General features: G+C 46.4%; 1 protein-coding gene across 6 annotated transcripts in view; it reads left to right on the forward strand.

The window, feature by feature from the left end:
• LOC127585086 (KN motif and ankyrin repeat domain-containing protein 2-like) overlaps positions 1-25,371 on the forward strand; it is a 142,470-nt gene that overhangs the window by 20,361 nt on the left and 96,738 nt on the right. For 3 of the 6 annotated variants that reach the window (XR_007958469.1, XM_052042252.1, XM_052042250.1), the window contains exon 1: positions 22,684-22,853. The exons of 1 other annotated variant lie outside the window; for it this stretch is intronic. The gene's annotated coding sequence lies outside the window, so the exon portion shown is untranslated. Of the gene's footprint in view, positions 1-22,683; positions 22,854-25,371 lie in introns of those variants that run through there. 2 more of the 6 variants (XM_052042257.1, XM_052042256.1) reach the window with 1 other exon arrangement.

Consider the following 25,371-nt stretch of genomic DNA (forward strand, 5'->3'; position numbering starts at 1 on the left):
TGCTTATTTGGGCCATATTATATATTCTTTTTCCTTTGATCTTACTTGTAGTATTGTGGTCATCTCATTATAGGAAGGATGTGGAAGCTTTAGAGAGGGTGCAGAGGAGATTTACCAGGATGGATTGGAGAGCATGTCTTATGAGGATAGGTTGAGTGAGCTCGGGGTTTTCTCTTTGGGGAGAAGGAGGATGAGAGGTGACTTGATAGAGACTTTTTCCCAGGGCGACAATGGCTAACACGAGGGGACATAATTTTAAGGTGATTGGAGGAAGGTATAAGGGGGATGTCAGGAGTAAGTCTTTTTACAGAGAGAGTGGTAAGCGCATGGAACGCACTGCCGGCAGAGGTTGTGGGAGCAGATACATTAGGGACATTTAAAAGACTCTTAGATAGACACATGAATGACAGAGAAATGGGGGGGGGGGGGGGTGCTATGTGGGAGGGAAGGGTTGGATAGATCTTAGAGCAGGATAAAATGTTGGCACAACATTGTGGGCTGAAGGGCCTGTACTGTGCTGTAATGTTTTATGTTCTATGTTATTAAAGCTATCTTTAACTTCTGATGGTCATGTCTGGACCATTTTTCTTGTTGGATTTTGTTTACCTTAAAGGGACATATGATACTTGCAAATTATGTATTTTAAGTGTTAGTCATTGCCAGTATACTGTTATATCTTTTTAATGTGGTTTATTGGTCTACCATATCCAGCTGAGTCTCATGCCTTTGTAGTTGCTTTCTTCAGATTTAAGACCACAGCTTTAGATTGAATTGAATCTTTTTATCACATTTATAAACTGTCATTGCGGCGTCACAGGTAGAGTGGTGAAAAAGGTGTTTAGCACGCTGGCCTTCATCAGCCAGGGCAATGAGTATCGGAGTTGGGACATTATGTTGCAGATGTATAAGTCATTGGTGAGGCCACACTTGGAGCACTGTGTACAGTTTTGGTCATTCTGTTACAGAAAAGACATGGTTAAACTAGAAAGAGTGAAGAAAAGATTTATGAAGATGTTGCCAGGACTCGAGGGCCTGAGTTACAGGGAGAGGTTGGCCAGGCTAGGTCTTTATTCCTTGCAACGTAGGAAAATGAGGGATGACCTTATAGAGGTTTATAGAATCATAAGGTGGATGGTAGCAGTCTTTTCTCCAGGGTGGAGGAGTCCATAACTAGAGGGCATAGGTTTAAGGTGAGAGGGGAAAGATTTAAAAGGGACTTCAGGGGCAACTTCTTCACGCAGAGGGTGGTGAGTATATGGAACAAGCTGCCAGAGGAAGTGGTTGAGACGGGTACAACAGTATCATTTAAGAAGCACTTGAATGGGTACATGGAAGGGGCAGGGCTTGGAGGGATCTGGGCTGAATGTAGAAAATTGAGACTAGTTGGGCGGGCACTGTGGTCGGCATGGACTGGTTGGGCCAAAGGGCCTGTATCTGTGCTGTATTGCTCTGTGACTATTATATTATGATAGCTGTTCTCTAAAGGCTGCTAAGCTACCTGATCATCAATTAGCCCTTTCTCATTACCCACTACGATGTAAAATAGCCGTTTCCCTCACTGATAGCTCAACATGCTGATTTACAAAGCCATCGCTCCGTGGATTCATTCTCCACACTATTACTCTCACTTAATTTGCCCAGTCTATAAGCAGACTAAAGTTCCCACGATTACCCTTTTACATGCACCTCTAGTTTCCCGTTGGGAGGTCTATAAACAACCCTTCCCTCAATGTCAGCAAAACAAAGGAGGTGGTCATTGACTTCATGAATGGAGTATACACTCCTGTCTGTATCAATGGTGCTGAGGTGGAGATGGTTGAGAGCTTCAAGTTCCTAGGTGCAAACTATTACCAACAATTTGTATTGGTCCAACCACGTGGACGCTATGGCCAGGAAACGATACCAACGCCTCTGTTTCCTCGGAAGGCTAAGGAAATTCTGAATGTCCCCGATGGCTCCACCAATTTTTACAGATGTACCATAGAAAGCATCCTATCTGGATGCATCACAGTTCATATGGCAACTGCCTCTGCTTGAGACTGCAAGAAATTGCAGAGTTGTGAACACAGCCGGGTCCATCACACAAGCCAGCCTCCCCTCCATTGACTCCGTCTACACTTCCCGCTGCCTTGGGAAAGCAGCCGACGTAATCACCCTGGTCATTCTCTCTTTTCCTCTCTCCCGTCAGGCAGAAGGACAGCTTCTATCCCACTGTTGCCAGACTCTTGAATGGACCCCTTATACATACGCTAAAGATAAACTCTTTGATCTTCCAGTCTACCTCATTGTGGCTTTTGCACATTATTTGTCTACCTGCACTGCACTTTCTCTGTCACTGCAACACTATATTCTGCATTCTGTTTTACTTTTAACTACCCCAATGTACTTAGATATGGCATGATCTGCCTGGATGGCACGCAGACAAAAGCTTTTCACTGTATCTCGGTACATGTGACGATAATAAACCAGTTCCAATACCAAACAACTCACACCAATGTTCTTTTCTTGCCTGCGTTTCATTGCTTCACCCAAACTGATTCTGATGCCTGATTTTCTGAGCTAAGGTCTATACCCTCTATTTATCTCCAGCGTTACTCTCAGGGATAACCTGCCTCCCTTTCCCATTTTGCTCACCTCGTGTTGCAGATGTTCACTGCAGATGTGCTCACCCAGTGGCTTGCACCTGCTCTCACGTGCTACAGCTGCATGTAGACTCCCGTTGTGGTCGTCCATTTCCCTCCACAGATACTGCCTGAACTGCTGAGTTCCACCAGCATTTTGTGGGTTGCTCCAGATTCCGGCATCTGCAATCTGTTGTGTCTTCAATTAACTGGTTCTAGCTGGTTACCCAATTGTCAGGGAGACTTCTTGATTACCAGTTTATATCACTAGTTTAAAACTTCAAGAGATTTTAACTGTAAACTCTAAGCAGATAATCTTTTTTACTCCACACAGATGGACCCAGAGGTTAGGATTGAACCTGGGTCACTGGAGCTCTGGGGCGGCGGTGCTAATTGTTGGATCACTTTACCACCCAGGATTAGGACAAAAGCCCGGCCAAGGAGGCACTGCAACACTCTGGGGGTAAAAAAAGACAAAGGAATTCAGCAGCAGATGAGCTCAGTCGGGGGTGGGGAGGGGGGAGAGTTAGGCAGTGTTAGGAAGGTAGAAACAGCGGTGTCATGGAGGTACCGCTCAAGGTCAGATATGACCCTAAACTTGTGAACAGTGTGGGTTGGTTTCGCCAGTTGCAAGGGAAAGGATGGAGCAGTGGTTGGCGAATAAGATACGATCTCTTTATTAGTCACATGTACATTGAAACACACAGTGAACTGCATCTTTTGCGTCGAGGGTTCTGGGGGCAGCCCGCAAGTGTCGCCATGCTTCCGGCGCCAACATAGCATGCCCACAACTTCCTAACCCGTACATCTTTGGAATGTGGGAGGAAACCGGAGCACCCGGAGGAAACCCGCGCAGACACGGGGAGAACGTACAAACTCCTTACAGACAGCAGCCGGAATTGAACCAGGGTCGCTGGCGCTGTAATAGCGTTACGCTAACCACTACACTACCGTGCCTGCCCTATGCAGTTTCAGATGGCGACTGAAGATAATGGTTCCTTGATGTTCAGTGGGAGAACATTTCTGCTCAACCAGTGACAGTATGTTGGACAAGGATCTAGAGAATTCAGGGGCAGTGAAAGAGCCAAGCAGGGTGGTGACAAAGTTGAACTAGGTGTTGGCAGTGGAAATGAGGGAACTAGTGCTTTGTTTTCAGGTGATGTTGCTGAGGGCAGCATGTAGGTGAGAGATTTGAAGGGATGGGAAAGGTTGGGTAGATCTTTGGGAAACACCAGAGGTAACGGAGTGAGAACCATTGTTGATGACGAACCTCCGGCTATGAATGGACAGATAGAAGTGGGAGCAGGCGAGTGTGGTCCCAGCCACTGGAGAGCAAAAGGGTGGTCTGGGCAAGATGCCACAAGCTGCAGTTAGGTTCAAGAGGATGAGGAAGGATTAATCAACCCTGCCCCAAACACATTGAATGTCACTAGTTATCTTGATCAGAACAAACTGAATGATGGGCAGAAATCTGATGGATTCAAGCATGATGTTCTGGGAAAGATGGGCACTAATTTGGGAGTTCAGGAGTTCGGGAGCTTTGGAGAAGAAAGGGATGTTTGAATAGAGTGGGGAATAAAATAGCGGTTGCTTCACAGAAATTTTTGGGTTCATGAATTTTTGAAATAAAAGAAACTCATGGTTTAATCTCTGGGTAAACAACCGAACAGAAGGAAAAGGTGCATCATCAGGCTGAGACCTCAGTGCCCCATCACTGCTGGAGAGCACCATGCAGGATACAAGAATCAGTCCAAAAAACAAAATAAACTAAAGGCAGTACAGTGGCCTTAGAGCTGCTGTCTCACAGCTTCAGTGACCCAGGTTCAATCTGGTGCTGTCTGTGTGGAGTTTGCATGTTCTCCCTGTGACCCCATGAGTTTCCCTCGGGTGCTCCAGTTTCCTCTCACATCCCAAAGACATGTGGATTGGTAGGTTAATTGGCTGCTGTAAATTGCCCCTTGTGTGTAGGTGACTGGCAGAAATGGGAGGAGTTGATGAGAATAATTGTTGTGGGGAGACTAAAATGGATGTTTGATGGTTGTTATGGACTTGCTGGGCAGAAGGGCCTGTTTCTGTGCTGTGTGACTCTCTATTACTAGAATCGTAGAATTGTTAGAGCACAGGAGGCCATTCAGCCTATTGAATCAATGCCAGAATCCAGCAGAGCGATCCCGTCAATCCCATTTTTCCCCATTGCCCTGAAATTTATTCTCTCCGGTGTCCATCCAATTCCCATTTGAAGGCACTGATTGGTTGTTTTTCCACCACTCGTGCAGGCAGTGAGTTACATAAAACATAGAACATAGAACACTACAGCACAGTACAGGCCCTTCAGCCCACAACGTTGTGCTGACATTTTATCCTGCTCTAAGATCGATCTAACCCTTCCCCCCCACATAGCCCCCTATTTTTCTATCATTCATGTGTCTATCTAAGAGTCTCTTAAATGTCCCTAATGTATCTGCCCCCACAACCTCTGCCAGTTCTACACAGTAACTGCTCTCTCAGTTGGAAGAATGGGGAAGGGCAATGTTAACTTGAGATCACAATTCTCAAAGGGAGACAAGAACACAGAGATCTGGGGGTAAACATGCATAAATTGTTGAAAGTGGCAAGGTAGGTTGGAGTCCTGGGCTTCATAAATGAAGAAGGAGGTCACCACAAACTTTTATAAAACATTAATTTGGCCATAATTGGACAATTCTGTGTGCGATACTTTAAGAATGATATGAAGGCTTTGGAGAGAGAGTGCAGGTGATCCACCAAGATGATTCCAGAGACGAGGGATGAAACTGATGTTGTTCTCCTTGGAAAAGAGATGATTGTGAGTGGATCTGAAGCAGGTATTTAAAATTATGATGGGTACAGACATGGTGATAGAGTGCACTAGTGGAAGATTAAAGAGCCATAGGACAGGGAATGAAGATGATTGGCAAAAGAGCCAAATTGCTTTGACACTGCGATGGATTTGGGGTCAGCAATGCACTGCTGAGGGGGTAGTGAAGACAGATTCAACGGTGGTGTTCAGAAAGGAACTGGATAAGTACTTGAAGAGAGAAACAAATGCTGGGCTGTGGTGAGTTGCCAGGAGTGTGGGACTTGATGGATTGTTCTTGCATAGATCTAGTACAGACTTGATGGGCAGAACAGCCTCCTACCCTGCTGTAACTATTCTCTGATTCTGTTTGGACAAAAAAAAACTCCCTGGATTTCTTGCCAAAGTTATCGACCCGTGGTCCTTGACCCATACACCGATGGCGATAGCTATTTAGAACATAGAACATAGCCTCTCTAAACCTGTCATCTCTTCTGTGACTTCCTCTCAACGCCTTTACTCCGAGGAGAACACTCAAGCTTCTCTAGTCTAACCCTGAAGCTGACAGTCCTCCTCTCTGGAACCGTTGGCCGGATTTAAATCACTGTGTTTAGTCTACCCATGTTATTGCCTGGACTTTTCCCTTGGCGGTGGAGACTTTCACTGGTAGCCCAACACTGTCTGGGAGTGAGGATTCCCACTGAGGTGACCCATGTGTTGAGAGGGTCATGTTGACTGTTGTCACCTAGTGTTGATTACTGCGATATAGCATCTCAATCAGCAATTATGTTGTAATGAAACTTTTCCAAACACCTTTTTCTTCGCTTGTAAATTGCAGAGCGTTTGCTGCAAGTGGGAGAAATCTGGCACCAAAGGACACATCTTCAGCTCGTGTTTGTATGTCGGTGACTTCCCCAGTGTCCCTGTAGGCTTGTGGTATGCAATGTACACAATGGGCAGCTCTGAGGAAGCAGCCCACATGTGCTGCATATGCCCTGAAACCTGATTTAATTAATACCATACGTATGTGTGTGGGCCTGCAGTGTCATTAATTTGCTTGTAGCAAAGTGTTCTTCCCTGTCTGCTGTTCTCTACTGCCATCCATCTCACCCTGCCCCCACTTCCCACCACCAACTCCCGTCAGCTCCCCAAACAAGCAAAGGTTTGTAATAGTTCAGAAGCAATGGTAGAGGTGAGTTATGAAGCAGTTGTCTTTCGGTACAGGCAGTCCCTGGGTAACAAATGGGTTGCATTTTTACAAAGGTCCATTAGTTGATTTTGTCTGTAAGTCAGAAAATACACAAAGATCACTTGGTATGTTAACCACTGTCTTGTAATGAATGGCATCAAAAGCACATAAGACTGATAAAAAAGAACCAATTACTGAAAGTTTAGAGAGGAAACTAGTTTTGCCGTTCGTAGGACAAATGTATGTACATCTGTGGGACTTTTGAATTTACTAATATTATGGGAGCTCGTTCGTATGTAGGAGTGTCCATGAGTCGGTCACGGCCTGATGCAAATTTTATAATTGAAGCAGTGCATTGCAGTATTGTCACTTTCCCAGAGTACAGGAACTGGATAACATCACCCTTCGTAAGGCATGAAAGCTTTGTTCGCCAGTAATTCTAAAAAAAGTCTGAGGCCAGTGCAAGGGAAGAGATAGAGAGGCTGTGGTTTGGTAACATAGAACAGTACAGCACAATACAGGCCCTTCGGCCCACAATGTTGTGCCAACCTTTAAACCTTGCCTAAGACTATCTAACCCTTTCCTCCCACATATCCCTCTATTTTAAATTCCTCCAGCTCTGTGCCCAGGCATATTGAGAGAGAAAGAAACTCACATTTATATGGACCCTTGGACCTGTGGGAAATGGCTGCCCTTTACACAGACTTCGATGCTAATTATTCCTTGAATGGAGAAACATCACAGATACCTTGCACCAAATAAGATCCCACAAACTGGAGATGTGCTGGAATGTAAAATTAAAACCTGACTCAACCATAGCCACTCTGACCATAAATGTCTCCATACCTGGCACGAACCCAACATGTGAGGCAGAGGTGGGTTCTGAAACGGTTGTCCTTTGCTGCTGCAGTTCCTGTTAATTTAGTAATGGTTTGAGGGAGGTGTCAAGGCTCTGTCACATACTACAAAGTGGTAGTGGTTAGTGTAACACTATTACAGTGCCAGCGACCCAGGTTCAATTCCGGCCGCTGTCCGTAAGGAGTTTGTACGTTCCCCCCATGTCTGCGTGGGTTTCCTCCGGGTGCTCCGGTTTCCTCCCACATTCCAAAGACGTACGGGTTAGGAAGTTGTGGGCATGCTATGTTGGCGCTGGAAGTGTGGTGACATTTGTGGGCTGCTCCCAGAACACTCTACATAAAAGATGCATTTCACTGTGTGTTTCAATGTACATGTGGCTGATAAAGATATCTTATCTTAATGATCAGTTAATCTATTTTGTGCTCCTTCATTGGCTTCTCTCCATCATTGGGGGCCACACTTTCAGCTGGTTAGACACTAAAGCCTGGAATTTCTTTCCTAAACCTCTCCATGTCAAAGTTGTTCCTTAAAACTTACCTCTCTAATTGAGCTTTTGATTTTTTATCCCATTGTGATCATCTGGCTAGGTGTCTGTTTTAGCTTGATAATACTTTTTTGAAGCACCTTTGCTAGATTAAAAGTGTTTTATGAAAACAGGTTGTGGAGGACCGTAGAGTCACACAGCATGGAAACAGGCCCTTCGGCCCAACTCGTCCATGCCCAGCGAGCTAGTCCCATCTGCCCACGTTTGGCCCATAGCCCTCTCAACCTCTCCTATCCATGGACTTATGTAGATGGCTTTTAAATGTTGATGTGCCCGCCTCAACCACTATTTCATTCCAAATACACACCACATTTTGCATGAAGAAGTTGCCCCTGATGTCTCTTTTAAATCTCTTGCCTCAGATCTAAAACCTATGCCCTCTTGTTTCTAGCACCCCCTCCTTGGGAGAAGACTGTATGCTTTCAGCCTGTCAATATACCTCTGTCAGGTCACACCTCAATCTCCTATGTTCCAGGGAATAAAGTCCTGGTCTACACAACCTCTCCTTGTAACTCAGGCCCCAAGTCCAGGCAACATCCTGGTCATTCTTTTCTGCACTCCTTCTAGTTTAATCAGGGACACCAATTGAACCTGAGCAAACAAAGCTCTGGTTTTCTGGTTTGGTATTCAGTGTTGCAGAGAATAACTGATAACCTGGTGCAGCTCCTGCACTGAGTGACACACAAAATGCTGGAGGAACTCAGTGGGTCAGGCAGCATCTATGGAGGGGAATGGACAGTCAACATTTTGGGTTGAGACCCTTCATCTGGACCAGTCCTGATGAAGGGTCTCGACCCAAAACGTTGACTGTCCATTCCCCTCCATAGATGCTGCCTGACCTGCTGAGTTCCTCCAGCATTTTGTGTGTTGCTCCAGATTTCCAGCATCTGCCTCCATCCTGCATTGAGTGCTGAGGTTTAGTCACATATTCGGGTATAAAATTAAAACCCAATCAGGCGTGAACCGGAAAACATACAGATTTTTCCACACCTAACCATTTATCATCATAGATATGCCAATTAAAGCCCAATTCAATCATAATGGCTCTGATATTTTTGAGATCATGCAATCATGTCAAAAACATGTTTAGTATTTGATTCATGCTGGAACAAATCAATTGCATCTGCAATTGATTTGTTTGAGGATGAATCAAATATTAAACATGTTCAGAGTCCACATGTGGTAATAGTTCTGCAATCCCAACCTGGACCCAGTGTTTTATCGGATCATGCCTTCAACCAGACCCAAACCTCATGCATACAGTTGGGTCCCTCAGCTCAGGTTAGGTCCCAGGCTGTATGCTGATCCATGCTGTGCTTCCACAGAAAATGGACACGATCTCCTGTCTCAACTTCCTTCTCTGGGATGCTGTTTCCCTTTCAATAATAATGTCTTAAAGTCTGGATGTCCCCTGCACTAATAGGAGGTTCGTTGGTGAATCCAATGCAGCCAAGGTTTCTATGCCAACCCCTGACAAACTATACAGCTGTGCAAGACATGGAGACTTCTCCAGGCACCGTCTCACCGAACCTCCATCACCCACCACTGGCTGAGATTCCTCACTATGAGCTGAGCTTTGAGTTACTTTGCTGGATCCTTGGGCCTGGTGTTTGTCACTGTTGCTTTGTACCATGCAATCTGTATCAACAGTCAGGCACCTAAACATAATGAAGTCTCTGTGAAGGTTCTGCGGGCTACCAGCTGTTTCCCTGTTCTGTACAACATTTGGGATTGAGCTGTCAAGAGGCACAGCAACTTTCTCTCTCCTTAACCCACAACTCAACACTCCTTCCTCAGCCTCCCTTATCTGGGAATAAATTTCCCAGTAAGCTCTGTATGCCAATGGTCAATTGAAATTTTCAGGTCTGAGAATGGTAGATTTTTATTAACTAAGGGGCTGTGGAACAGAAGCTGAGTGGGTTACAGATCCTCCCCAGGTTACGGCAGGGTTCTCTTCCTGTAAGTTGGAAATCTGAACTGAGTTCCCACGCGGCAGAAGATACATGCAGCCCCACAGCAGCCGGTAAATCCATCCTGCCGGTCTCCCAAACGCTCGATTGTATGTTCGGGCTGTACATATGGTGGGTATTCATAAGCTGGGGAGAAGCTATAAGCTGTAGGTCAGCTGTGAGCTGAAGAATAGGGAGCAGGAGTGAGGGACGGAATGGCCTCACTCCTGATTTTAGTCTTTCTGCTTAACAGCCAATGTCCTGCATTGCCCTTGGTGGTGTTTCGCCAATCTGGTCATCTCCTGGTATGGGTCAAGGTTCAGTTCCAAAATAAACACACGTGCAGGCACCTGCAGTTGTGGGAACACTCCATCCTGAATAGAATGTAGAACAGGCCTTTCAGCCCACCATGTCTGTCCCCAACACGATGCCAGATTAAAAGAGATCTCTTCTGCCTGCACAGGATCCATATCCCTCCACTCCCTGCACATTCACATCAATCTAAAAACCTCTTAAGTGCCACTAACGTATCTGCTTCCACCACCATTACCCCGGCAGGCTGTTCCAGGCACCCACCACTCACTGTGTAAAAAAAACTTGCCCCACACATCTCCTTTAAACTTTCCCCCTTCTCGCCTCAAATGCGTGCCCTCTAGTATTTGACATTTCTACCCTGGGAAAAAGATTCTGACTGTTTACCCTATCTGTGCCTCTCATAATTTTATAAACTTCTGTCAGGTCTCCCCTCAGCCTTGGATGTTCCAGAGAAACTACACAAGTATAAGATAAGCTATCTTTATTAGTCACATGTACATTGAAACACACAATGAAATGCATCTTTTGCGTAGAGTGTTCTGAGGGCAGCCCGCAAGTGTCGCCACGCTTCCGGCGCCAACGTAGCATGCCCACAACTTCCTAACCCGTACATCTTTGGAATGTGGGAGGAAACCGGAGCACCCGGAGGGAACCCACACAGACACGGGGAGAACGTACAAACTCCTTACAGACAATGGCCGGATATGAACCCGGGTCGCTAGTGCTGTAAAGCGTTACACTAATCGCTACACTACTGTGCCTGCCCAAGTTGAATGGAAAGAGGTCTTCCGTAGAGTTGGACTGAGAGGGTAGAGCTGGAGTGGTGAAAGTTGTGGCTGGAGATGTGCCCTGGATTCAGAAGGCATGGTACCATCTCCACCTCATGCAGGAGCTAATACTGACTGCCAGTAAGTTCTAGTTTGAGGAGAGATGCTCCATTGAGTGTAGACTGCGGAAGAAAAACTACCATCTTTCCTCAAGTTGGAGCCCACTGAGAACGATGGAGACAAAGAGGCTGCAGATGCTGGAATCTGGAGCAGCAAATGATCCGCTGGAGGAGCTCAGCGGGTCGAGCAGCATCTGTGGGGGTGGAAAGGAATTGTCGATGTTTCGCGTCGGGATCCTTCATCTGGACTGTGTGGAGAGGGGAGATGGCCAGTACAAAGTGGAGAGGGGGAGTGGTGGGACAGGAGCCTGAGGTGATTGGTTGTCCAAGAAGGGGGTGAAGGATGACAGGCAGATGGAGCCAGGTGGGGGAGGGTGAAGGGTGGAGTTGGGAGACAGAGGCGGGTGGAAGCAGACAAGCAAAAAGCAGATGGAGCGAAGTGGGGGTGGGCGGGAGTGAATGGTGCAGGCAGAATCAGCTCGGAGGGTGAGGGACAGGAACACAAGGGCTACCGGTGCTGGAATCTGACAGGTAAGGAAGGTGAGAATGGGAACCATTAGGGGAGAGGTGAATGGCAGGAACCAGAACCAGATGGGGCGGGAGGGAGGGGAACCTGGTGGATAAAATGTTTGGGTAGTAGATGTTATTCGGCTATAATAGGAATCAGATTTATTATCACTGACATATAACATGAAAGTTGTTGTTTTACAGCAGCAGTACAGTGCAAGACATAAAATCTATAAATTACAAAAATAAATAAATAGTGCAAATAAAAGGAATAACAAGGTAGTGTTCATGGACCGTTCAGAAATCTGATGGCGGAGGGGAAGAAGCTGTTCCTAAAACGTTGAGTGTGGGTCTTCAGGCTCCTGTACCTCCTCTCCGATGGTAGTAACGAGAAGAGGGCATGTCCCGGATGGTCCTTAGGTCCTTAGTTATAGATGCCACCTGTTCTATGTTCTATGTTCTGAGCTCTGCTCTATCCATCATTGCAGTACTCACCAGCATACAATTGTTCCCACTCACTAACGCAGGACTATAACATTTCATTCTTATGAGCTATTGCTTAAAATTCTGTCCCTAATCCTCCCCATCTCCCTCTCTCCATTTAAGACCCTCCTTACAACCTCTTTTAGCCAAGCTTTTGATCACCAACCTAAAGCACCCCTGCTTGATACACTGTCTGATTCTCGTCTGATGATAACTCAGTTAACATACGGAGCTAGCTGCAGGCCAAGTACGGGAAGCAGCAGACCACAAGTACAACGATGGAGAATTCACAAAGAACATCTCATCCCAGTCAAGCAGGAAACTGACAGGAGGCAAAGCACAAACATTCCATTTTCTCAAGCATTATGTGAGTGAGATCTAAATGTTTGCAAATGCCTTTGGTTAAAATTCCCACATGGACAATTTTGCCTCCTCCTGAGATTCTCATCAGTACAACTTTCATTGACATACCAGCTTAATTATAGGGAATGCCTCAAAGCCTTTACCGTATCCCTGTAAACCTTTCCTATCCATGTACCTGTCCAAGTTCCTTTTAAATGTTGTTAACATACCTGCCTCAACCACTTCCGCTGGCAGCTCGTTCCATATACTGACCACCATCTGGGTGAAAAAGATGCCCCTCAGGTTTCTATTAAATCTCTCCCCTCTCACACTAAACCCATGCCCTCTAGTTCTTAATTCCCAACCCTATGCCCCTCTTGATTTTATACACCTCTATAAAATCACCCTTCATTTTCCTACACTTCAATAAAAAAAAGTGCCAACCTGCTCAACCTCTCTCCATAACTCAGTCCCTTGAGTTCTGGCAACATCCCTGTCAATCTGCTCTGCACTCTTTCCAGTTTAATGGCATCTTTCCTCTAACAGGGTGACCAAAACTGTACACAATATTCCAAATGCAGCCTCACCGACATCTTGTACAACTGCAACGTAACATCCCAACTCCCATACTCATTGCCCCAACGGATGAAGGCCAACATGCCAAACACCTCCTTCATCACTCTGTCTACCTGCGACGCCACTTTCAGGGAACCATGTACTTGTACTCCCAAGTCCCTCTGTTCTACAACACTCCTCAGGGCTCTACCATTCACTGTGTAAGTCATACCCTCATTTGTCTTCCCAAAATGCAACACCTCGCACTTATCGGAATTAAACTCCATTTGCCATTCCTCGGCCTACTTACCCAGCTGATCAAGATCCCTCTGTAAAAATCCTGAAAACCATCTTCACTGTCTACGTGTTCTTGTACTCTACCATAAACCAGATGGAAGTTGCCATCTCTCAAATAGTTACTCCAAAAATGTGATCTGAAGGAGTCTGATCTGCTGCCCAGAAACATTAATTTTATTCCATGACTTTACAGTACATCAGAGACTCTGTGAGCCAGCGGTAATGGATATTCTGGCTCTGCTGTGTACCCACCTGTTATACACTGGAGAGTGTGGCCCTGGAGAGGGGGAGGGTTTGATTGGACTTGAGTTGGCTGATACAAGGGTGTTTTGTTTATCCATCTTTCAGGGTCTGGGCATCAGAAGCAAGGCTGCCATTTATTGACAAGAAGGCTGTGGCAAACTGCCTTCTTGAATTACGGCAGTCCATCTGGTGAAGGAGCTCCCATATTGCGTTGAGGAGGGAGTTCTAGGACTTGGTCCCAGTGCAATGAAGGAACAACAATATAATTCCAAGCCAGGATGGTGTGTGACTCGCTGGGGAACCTGGAGGTGGAGTTCCGATGTGCTCCTGTACTCCTTGGTGGTGGAAACACCATGGGATTGATGGGTGCCACTGGAGTAGCCTGGGAGAGTAACTATGGTGCGTTTTGTAGATGGTGTACACTGCAGTCTGTTTTCCTAGTAGAGGGAAGGGAAGGGAAGGGAAGGTTTGGGACTTCACTGCTACACAGTCAGTGTCCAGTCCTTCTGCCAAGTACCTCATGAGGCAGTGTACTTGTTAGGAGGCTTGTTACCAGCTTTATGTTGGTAGTGCACTGCTGAGGTATTTCTGTTTAGACCCCAGCTGAGCTAGACCCGGAATGCTCTGGAAAGTTACATGTTTTATCATTGCCCTTCTGATGAAGAGCCACCCTATTCCCAATCAGCTCAGGGCCCACAGCACACCCCTACAGTGAGGGGTGTGGGGTATATCAATGTTACAGTGAGGAATGTGACTGTATCAGTGTTACAGTGAGGGGTGTGGGCTGTAACAGTGAGGGGTGTGGGGTGTGTCGGTGTTACAGTGAGGGGTGTGCGGTGTATCAGTGTTACAGTGAGGGGTGTGGGGTATATCAGTGTTCCAGTGAGGGGTGTGGGGTGTATCAGTGTTACAGTGAGGGGTGCAGGGTGTGTCAGTGTTACAGTGAGGGGTGTGGGGTGTATCAATGTTACAGTGAGGGGTGTGGGGTGTATCAGTGTTACAGTGAGGGGTGTGAGGTATATCAGTGTTACAGTGAAGGGTGTGGCGTTTCAGAGAGTATTTGAGTAAGTTCCACATTGTCTCTCGTACGCATGTGATGCTGTCTGTCATATGGTTTGGTTAATGGTCAGCAGTTGGAAGTGAATGCCAGTAATGACTCAGTGATTCTTGGGTCTTGGGATGTGCAGAACACAGAGAACTATTCCCTGGAAGAGCACAAATCGTCTCAGGCTAAATGAGTCTGGCATTCATCTTGTCTGTCTCAGAGTTCCAAACTACTCCTTGTCTCTGTACAGCCCAGAAGTATTACTGTGAATTCCTGTTCATCTGCCAGCATGCAAAGGGATGCTGACTGTGTGGTCTGCTGCTGACTGTGTAGTTTGTTGTGTTGCTAGTAAGGTTCAGTGAATTTTCAGAAACACTCACTGGGATGTTTGAGTTTAGTGTTTTATTTCTGTGTCTGAAATGAATGGAGAATTGGTGGTCAGCAGGTCAGGCAGGATCTATGGAGAGAGAAGCAAAGCTAACACTTTGGGTCAAAGTCATAGAGTCATGGAGAGATACCCTTCGGCCCTTCAGGTACATACTGACTGTCAAGCACCCATTTTTACACTAATCCTGTCCTCACTCATTTTATTCTCCTCACATTTGCATCAACCCACCCCCTCCCTGGACTCTACCACCCACCTACCCAAGTTACAATCGTCACAGGGAGAACGTGCAAACTCCACACAGACAGCACCGGAGGTCAGGATTGAACCTGGGCCGCTGGGGCTTTGAGGCAGCGGCTCTGTGAGCTACGCCACAGTGCCAGCCTAAAAATCAGAATTGACAAAAGGTCATTGACTTGAATATTGAAGAACATACATAGGAGCAGGAGGAGGCCACCTGGCCCGTCGAGCCTGCTCCGCCATTCAATGAGATCATGGCTGATCTGGCCGTGGACTCAGCTCCACCTACCTGCCTTTCCCCCATAACCCTTAATTCCTCTACTGTGCAAAAATCTATCGAACTGTGTCTTAAATATATTTAATGAGGCAGCCTCTACTGCTTCCCTGGACAGAGAATTCCACAGCTTCACTACTCTCTGGGAAAAGCAGTTCCTCCTCATCTCCATCCTAAATCTACATCACCTGAATCTTGAGGCTATTTAACTCCGCTTCTCTGCCTGCAAACACAGCCAGACCTACTGCGTATTTTTCGCATTTTCTGAGTTTATTTCAGACTTGCAGCATCTGCAGATTTTTGCTTTCCAAAGGACTAATGATTGAGGGATAAAATATTGACACTGAAGCAAAGCTTTTCAAGGTGGATCTTTCATATCCAGCCGATGGCCCTTAATCCCACCTGCAACTGACCCAGAACCCAGCTGTCCTTGAGCCTGGTGGTACGTGCTTTCAGGCTTTTGTATCTTCTGCCCAATGGGAGAGGGGAGAAGAGAGAATGTCTGGGGTGGGAGGGGTCCTTGATTATGTTGCAGGGGTTCCCACCCAGAACCCCTGCGGTTAAGGGCAAGTTCAGTAGTGCTCACCTTCGGATATCTCCTCTCTCGTCTCCTGGGGAGCTGGGTGAAAGGGGTTGTTGTCGAGCTTTGTGAGATACAGGTGGTATGGACAAGGTAAACTGCGAGAGGATCAAACCTGGGAAAGCGAGTGAGGTAAAATCCAAATGACAAATAGAGTTTTGGGGAAGGTGACAGTCATGGTTGTGAATGATTCCAAACGTGTAGCAACTTGGTTGCTGCTATAACTATCTCTGAAAGCGGCACACCATTCAGTTACATAGAACATAAAACAGTACAGCACAGGAACAGGCTTTCAGCCCATGATGTTGTGCTGAACTAATTAAACTAGTAATTAAATGCCAAGCTAAACTAATCCCTTCTGCCTACACAATTCTCTGCACATTCATGTGCCTAAGAGCCTCTTAAACCCCTCGATCGTATCTGCCTCCATCACCACCCCTGGCAGCACATTCCAGGCACCCACCGCTCTCTGTGTAAAAAAGCTTCCCCCTCTCACCTTAAATGCATGCCTTCTAGTATTAGACATTTCGACCCTGGGAAAAAGATACCGGCTGTCTACGCTATCTGTGCCTCTCATAATCTTATAAACTTCTATCAGGTCTCCCCTCAGCCTCCGCCATTCCAGAGAAAACAACCCAAGTTTGTCCAGCCTCTCAGTTCAAGCACAATTCAGGGACAGACAATAAATGTTGGTCTCATGGGGAACACACGCCCCTTGAATGAATAAATAAAGAAGGAAAACTTGCAAGACTTGCAAAACTTCTGGAATCTTTCCTGCATATTTCCTTCCAGATGTTCACGGCAGCCTTATAATCATCGGGAATTGTTGGGGTAGTTCTCTGCGCAACGAGTGAGTTGTGAATTCTGTGAGTTGTGAGTTACAGGGAGAGGTTGGCCAGGCGAGGTCTTTATTCCTTGGAACGTAGGAGAATGAGGGGTGAGCTTACAGAAATAAAAGTATGAGAGGCAGAGATAAAGTGGACGGTAACAGTCTTTTCCCCAGGGTAGGGGAGTCCAAAACTGGGCGGCATAGAATTAGGGTGAGAGGGGAAAGATTTAAAAAGGACCTGAGGGGCAACTTTTTCACGCAGAGGGTGGTGAGTATATGGAACAAGCTGCCAGAGGAAGTGGTTGAGGCAGGTACAATAGTATCATTTAAGAAGCACTTGGATAGGTACATGGAGGGGCGGGGCTTGGAGGGATATGGACCGAATGCAGGAAATTGGGACTAGCTGGGTGGACAACATGGTCGGCATGGACTGGTTGGGCTGAAGGGCCTGTATCCATGCTGTATTACTCGATGACTCTATAACTAGTTTTGTGTGACACCATGGAAGCAATGGTGAGATGGGCAAGTGTCAGAAGACAAAGGTTGTGGGTAGGACTGAATGTGGGGTGTATGTTTCCCTCAGATGGAAACAGGATTTCAATCCCTTGAACCTACTGGGCATTCACAGCAAGGCTGATTTATGTCTCTGCTCCCCTCTGCTGTGGCACTTCCCTCTGTCAGAATGTTGGTAATTGGTTTATTATTGTCAGAGGTACCGAGATACAGTGAAAAGCTTTGCTGTGTACCATCCAGACAGATCATTCCATGCATAAATACATTCAGATAGGACAAAAAGAAAATAATAATAGATTGCAGAATAAGGTGTTGCAGTTACAGAGAAAGTGCAGTGCAGGTAGACAATAAGGTGCAAGGGCTGTGACGAGGTCGAATAAGAGATTAAAAATTCATCTTTATCGTATGAGAGGTCCATTCAAGAGACAACAGTGGAATAGAAGCTGTCCTTGAGCCTGGTGGTATGAGCTTTCAGGCTTTTGTATCTTCTGCCTAATGGGAGAGGGGAGAAGGGAGAATGTCTGGGGTTGGGGGGGTGTCCTTGATTATGTTGGCTGCTTTCCCGAGACAGTGGAAAGTGGAGGCAGAGTCAATGGAAAGGAGGCTGGTTTGTGCGAGGAATTGGGCTGTGTTCACAGCTCTCTGCAGCTTCTTGTGGTCTTGGGCAGAGCAACGTTGAGCACGGGGATTGCTGCGCTATTTGAGGTGACATCCTTCAGATGAGGTGTTAAGCTGAGGCTCCATCACCTCCCTCAGGGTTTCGAAGAGCAGGAGAGCACCTCCTGATGTCCTGACTCGTTTATCCCCCAACCAGTATCATTTCAAAAAAGATGATCCATTGCTCATCGCACAGCATGCTGTGCCCAAACTGACTGCCACACTTCTTACGTTATGTCAGTGATACACTTCAAACGTGCTTCATTGGCTGTGAAGAGCTTTTGGACATACAGGTATTGTGAAAGGCTTCGGTCAAATACAGAAGTACGCTACATAATATAAATTTCAGTTTTAAATTTGCACTCTTTGAGGGAAAGATATAACTATCCTGGATGCCAAGTGCTTTCTGACATCAACGCTGACCAGCTAAATTTTAAGGTCATACCTCCTTGTTTAAGGTCCTCCCACCAGAGGCAAACATCTCCCTCTGTCTACCTCTGATCATCCTAAGCATCTCGATTAGATTGCTCCATTGTCTTCTCTGTTCAAAGGACTGGGCAACCTATGGTCACTTATATTGTTGACTTGCACTTAGGTCAATGTGCATTGCACCCACTCCAAAGGCAGGAGGTGATTCCTGAATTACAGTGGCCAGAATTCAGTGGGTTATTCCATTACTTCTGTTAATCTTTCTGGTAACTCTGAAACTCTGGATCCTGCACCACAATGACAGCGATGAGTCACAGATGCTTCACAAGTTGTCCATGTCCCCTCTGACAGACACCGCCTGCTACCTCTTCAGTTCGACGAAGGCACAAGGCTTGGCACCGTGAAGCCGGCCAACAGAACCCAAGGTTTGTAGATCAGCCAGAATGGTGATGAGTGCTTGAGGTGGCCTTGTTGTTGGCATGTTCCAAGCTGGAACAGCGAGATGGGCAGTTCTGCACAGTGAGAGGGTGGAATGCTTAAGGCTTTAGCAGCAAGCTGCCAAAAAATATATACTGACTCTTACAGAGAGTTACCTGAGACCTGAAAGGCTGTAGGAATCTGGGGGCTTGGTTAGGGTGAAAGGATACAGTGGGATTTGCTCCACTCCAGTGTTTTGGACAACATGTGGTTTCCTTTAACACCTGTATCCACTGCACAGCAGTTTCCACACCGTCTTCAAAGAGTAAATTCTTGGTCCAGTGGCGGAGAGGTTCAAGACAATTGGAGACCAGACTCTGTTGCATGAATTTAGCAGAAACATGCGTGGGCATGCAGGAGGTCCCCGGGTTACAACAGGGCTCTGTTCCCGAGGACCGTTCGTAACTTGTTTGTAAGTGAGAAATGAACAGAAACAGTGTGTGGGAGAGGGTGACAGAAACAGCGGTGAGAGGAGAGCGAGCAGGTGCGGGAAGAGCCTCACTGGCAGTGAGCAAGTCTGCCCGGCGCTCCCAGCTCTGCTCAGCTCCACCCAGCCCCCGATTGTCGTGGCTCGGGAGGAGGGGTAGGGAGAGAAGGCGCGGGGAAGTGCCCAGTTCCCTCCCGGCAGAGGATGTCTGCAGCCCCGCAGCTGCCAGCAAATCCGTCCCCATCCATCCAGCTGGTTCCCCAAATGCTCACTCGTATGTACGGGGTGTCCATAACCTGGGGAGCACCTGTGTGCATCCAGATGTGTACCGACAAACTGAACACACGTAGATATTGGTATTGGTTTATCATTGTCACTTGTACCGAGGTACAGTGAAAAACTTGTCTTGCATACCGGTCGTACAGGTCGTACAGTGTAGTTACATTGAGTTAGTACAGACTGCATTGATGTAGTAAAGGTAAAAACAATAACAGTACAAAGTGTCACAGCTACAGAGGAAGTGCAGTGCAGGTAGACAATAAGGTGCAAGGTCACAACAAGGTAGATTGTGAGGTCAAGAGTCCATTTCATCATATAAGGGAACCGTTCAATAGTCTTATCACAGTGGGATAGAAGCTGTCCTTGAGCCTGGTGCTATGCTCTAACTGCACACAAGGACACCTTTGTATTCCCCGACTCTCCCCTCACCACCCCTTCCCTACTCCTCCTCCCTCAGTACCAGATTGATCACACAATGCTTTGTACTGCTTATTAAGGGGCACTGTCTTTACAACAGTGCAGGCACAGTTGGTTATGTTACTGGGCTAGCATCCAGAAGCCTGGAGTATTCACTCAAAGACATGAGTTCGAATCTCGATAAGGCAGCAGGGAAAGTTAAACTTGGGTCTCTCTCTATGTGGTAAGAATTAGTAACGGCAACCATGAAACTCCACCGGGTTTGCTAATGTCCTTCAGGGAAGTACATGTGCTGACCTTACCTGGTCTAGCCTACACGTGACTGAAGACCCAACCATACCGTAGAGTCATAGAGTAGCACAGCACTGAAACAGGCCCTTCGGCCCAACTCGTCCATGCCAACAAAGATGCCCATCTAAGCTAGTCCCATTTGCCATGTCTCTTTAAACCTTTCCTATCCATTTACCTGTCCGAGTTCCTTTTAAATGTTGTTAATGTACCTGCCTCAACCACTTCCTCTGGTAGCTCGTTCCATATACAGACCACCCTCTGTGTAAAAAATAAAGTTGCCCCTCAAGTTCCTATTTCTCATCTTAAACCTATGCATTCTAGTCCACGATTTCCCAACCCTGGGAAAAACACTGTGTGCATTCACCCTATCTATGCCCCTCATTATTTTATACACCTCTATAAGGTCAACCCTCAGTCTCCTACGTTCCAAAGAATAAAGTCTGAGCCTGCCCAACCTCTCCCTATAACTCAGGCCCTCGAGTTCCGGCAACATTCTCAGAAATCTTCTTTGTATTCTTTCTGCTTCACTGACATCTTTCCTTTAACAGGTTAACCAAAACTGTACACAATACTCCAAGTGCAACCTCACCAGCATCAATGTGGTTGTCCTTAAACTGTCTCTCAAATCAGGGGAAATTAAGGACAGACAATAAATGCCACGTATGTACACATCCTGTGAGAAAATAAAAATCAAGCAAAAAAGTATAGACATTATGTTATGCAGAGTGCAATAATGTCTACTCTGGGGTGCGGATGCAGTTGAACAATGTGATTAGTGCTTGGTGTACCTATGCACCAGTGAATATACAGAGGGTGGGCTGAGCAATGTATACACAAAGGTGCTGGGCAATGGCCATATCCAACATGAGACAATTTGACCGCTAATCCTTAATGGACAACAGCGTTATCATCATCAAGTCACCCAACATCAACATCCTAAAACTAAGAAACCTAACTGGACGAGCCACGTTAAACTATGGCAATAAACACTGGTCAGAGGCTGGATATTCTGCAGTGAATGGCTCACCTGTTGACAATCCAATGCCTTTCCACGATTTACAAGGCTTTAGTCAGGAGTGTGATGGAATACTCTCCACTTGCCTGGATTACTGCAACTCCAACAGCACTCGTGAAGCACACACCATCCAGGACAAAGCTCCCCACTGAATCCTTTCTGTTATTTGCCTTTCACAGTGAAATCTTGCCGTTGCTTCGCATTCCCAGAGTTTCTTGGCGGAGTTCACCCAGCACGTCTCCTATCGAAGGACTTGTACTGCCAAGCGTTTGGCCCCCTTTAATTTGCACCGTCTGAACTCTCAGTGTTACGAACGAGTTTGGCCTCTGTTCCCTGATGCTGAATCATGATCTCTTTGACATTGCCTTAGCTCCACTGTAAAGAAAGACAGTCCTCACCTGTCCACAGACATCTCCCCCTGCTGGCTGCCTGTGGAGCAGCTTCATCTGTTGTCCACCTGTATGGGTGGGAGTCGATCTGCAATGAGCAAACACCAGAGGTGATCGCCGTGAAGGTTTCAGTATAAAAAACTTCGGTACACTGTCTACACTTTTGACTCTGTCTACACTTCTCACTACCTCGGTAAAGCAGCCAACATAATCAAACACCCCACCCACCCTGGACATTCTCCCTTCTCCCCTCTCCCATCGGGCAGAAGACACAAAAGCCTGAAAGCACGTACCACCAGGCTCAAGGACGGCTTCTATCCCGCTGTTATAAGACTATTGAGTGGATCTCTTGAACGATAAAGAGGGACTCTTGACTCTTGACCTCACAATCTACCTCGTCATGCCCTTGCACCTTATTTTCTGCCTGCACTGCACTTCCTCTGTAACTGTAACACTTTATTCTGCATTCTGTTATTGTTTTCCCTTGTACTACCTCGATGCACTGTTGTAATGAAATGATCTGTCTGGATGGCATACAAAACTAAGTTTTTCACTGTACCTCGGTACATATGACAATAATAAACCAATTACCACTGAAAGGTCTCGCTGTCAGAGCCCTGTCAGTGGAAGGGTTACTGAGTCTGGCATCTCACACTGGTATTGTTGCCAGGGAATTTAAACCCTCCCAGCTTGAGAGAGAGAGAGAGAGAGAGAGGGAGAACAAATCAAGCAGGAGCAGAGAGCTTTCCACACACATTCCTTCATCCTTCGCCCCGCTCTTTCCCGTCTTCCTTGCTCTCCACTTGCAGCTGCTCCGACACCTCGTTATTTGGTGTGTTTTATTGCTTTACGTTGATCCAGTGCGGCAGGTGAACCGTAGCAAATTACCAGGGTCGGGTGACGCTCAGTGAATGACCAGCAGGGCTCCATTCCCAAATCCCTGTTGGAACTGTTTCACCTCCGACCCTTTCGGACTCCGTACCCCATGGTTGTGCGTTCCAGGTATGTGCACAAGAAACATAGGCTTGGAATTTGGCCAATCTATTCACTGCTTGCCTAAGAGCAGAGACTGTGCAGAGGACACAGCAGGTAACAACACTAGCTGAACAGGTCATCTTCCTACTAACACTTGCCAAATGCTCACAGTGTGGCTCTGCTACAACGTTCTCTGGTCTGTAATTTCTCCAGTTCTTATCATCGTGCTTAAAACCCTTCATATGTTTGTAACCTCTCCCAGTCTCAACCGCTCCAGAACACTTCTTCTGACAACAGGCTCTTGTCTTTTCCCCACCATTGACAGTTGTGTCTTCGGTCAGCTTTTGTTGGTGAATGAAGGTCAAAGCTTATATTAGTGACGATATCCAGGGTGCTGTCAGGGCAGTTTCCCCTCTGTCTATGTTTTTGCTTTCTCATGCAGGGTGTGTGTATGCGTGTGTGGGTGTGTGTGTGTGGATGTGTCTGTGTGTGTGAGTGTGTCTGTCTGTGTCCATGTGTGGTGTGTGTGGTGTGTGCTTGCATCTGTGTGTGCACATGAATGTGTGTGTGTTTTGTATGTGTTTTTTGAGAGTGTGTGTACACATGCATATATGTGTGTGTGTTTGTGTATGTCTGTTTATATTGTGTACGTGAGTATTGTATGTGTCTTGTATGTGTGTGTGCATATGCGTGTGTGTTGCCCAGAGGATCACGTGCAGTGAATGAATTGCCGCCCTGTCCAAGACACAAGTTTGCTGAGTTTTGCGTCTTCTGAGTGCCACTGAAATTTTGGAAGCATCCTGAGTATTAAAATCCATCCCATCACTGATTCAATCACTTTGTTGGAGCTTTGATCTAAACCATCGAACAAGAGCAATTGCTCAAACCCCGACTGTTCCTTCAGTCCGCAGCAGTGTGTGTGTGGAGACTTTCACACTAAATATGTGAAACCAAAAGCCTTCTGTACAGAGATTTAGAATTAAATACTTTAATTTCTCCAGGTCATTTGACTGCAGATGATGTGTTGATTTTAGACCTGTGCCCATTGTTATGTAACCATAGGAACAGCCATTATTTAGCTCTTTGAACATGTTCTGCCATCCAGTGAGATCATGGCTGATCTATGACCCAAGCCATCTGAAGTTATCTCCAGTAAGATCCATAGAACCTTAGATTCCCAAAATCTCTAAGCTGAGTGGAAGCAGTCTGGTTATATTTGGAAAGTGGGAGAACCATTGTCAGTGGACGTACAGTCATCATTAGAAGGAAGGTTGATCTGCCTTGTATGAGTATTCATTGTTTCTTTAACAGGCAGTGGAGCTTCTCAGTTGATGTTCTTACCCTTCTTGGGGCCTTCTGAGGGGCGGAGAGATTTATTGTACATAGAATCATTGGACGTTTATGACACGGGAAGCCATTCGGCCCATTGTGTTGGGGCCCAGTCTACAAACAGCTGCCCAGCAGAATTCCACCCTCCAGCACTGCAGGTCGTGCTTCCTCAAGGGTGGTTTAAAAGCGATGAGGGTTTTTGCCTCTTTCCCCCTTTCAGGCAGTGAGTTCCAGAGCCCCACCTGCCTCTGGGTAAACATAAAAACATAAGAAATAAGAGCTGGAGTCGGCCATCTGGCCCATCGAGCCTGCTCCGCCGTTCAATAAGATCACAGCTGATCTGGCCGTGGACTCCAATCCACCTACCTACCTTTTCCCCATAACCCTTAATTCCTCCAACCATGCAAAAATCTATCTAACTGTGCCTTAAACATAATGAGGTAGACTCCACTGCTTCCCTGGGCAGAGAATTCCGCAGGTTCACTACCTCTGGGAAAAGCAGTTTATCTTCATCTTCGTCCTAAATCTATTTCCCGAATCTTGAGGCTATGTCCCCTGGTTCTAAAAAAGGGCTTTTCCTCATCTCTCCTCTATTTCTTCTAGCAATTACATTAAATCCTTGCTCCTTTGTCTTTGACCTCTCTATTAAGGAGAATACATCCTACGTTCTACTCCATCTAGGCCCCTCGTAATACCATCAATCTCAATCAAGTCTCTCCTCTGCCTCCTCTGTCCCAAAGAAAACTACACCAGCTTACCCAATCTCTCCTCATTGCTAAACTGTTCCAGTGCTGGTAACATCTTTGTAAATCTCCTCGCCATCCTCTCCTGTGTAATCACATCTTTCCCGTGATGCAGTGACCATCAAGCTGTGGCCTAACTAGGTTGAGTGCTGATTATTTTGTCAGTAAACAGAACGTTGGGTACTCTGAAGCTGGCAGTGAGTAGGAAGTTCTACAAGCAGAAGTGACTTGCACTTGAATGTTTGAGAAGGTGGTAATTATTGAAACTGCAGGAAGCGATGATTAGAGGCTGTGGGCGTCTTGGGTGATGCTTCTTTTTGAGTTCCACGTCAATGGGAGGGGCTGTCCTCCATTACATCAAGCTAAGAGAAGCCTGGGCAGGGAGACTGATAAAAGCTGACTTCTTGCATCTTGTATCATCTCTACTTAGAACAGGCCCTTCGGCCCACAAGGTTGTGCCAAACTAATGAACT

This window comes from Pristis pectinata, chromosome 31 (assembly GCF_009764475.1).
Source record: "Pristis pectinata isolate sPriPec2 chromosome 31, sPriPec2.1.pri, whole genome shotgun sequence".
NCBI classification, from domain to species: domain Eukaryota; kingdom Metazoa; phylum Chordata; class Chondrichthyes; order Rhinopristiformes; family Pristidae; genus Pristis; species Pristis pectinata.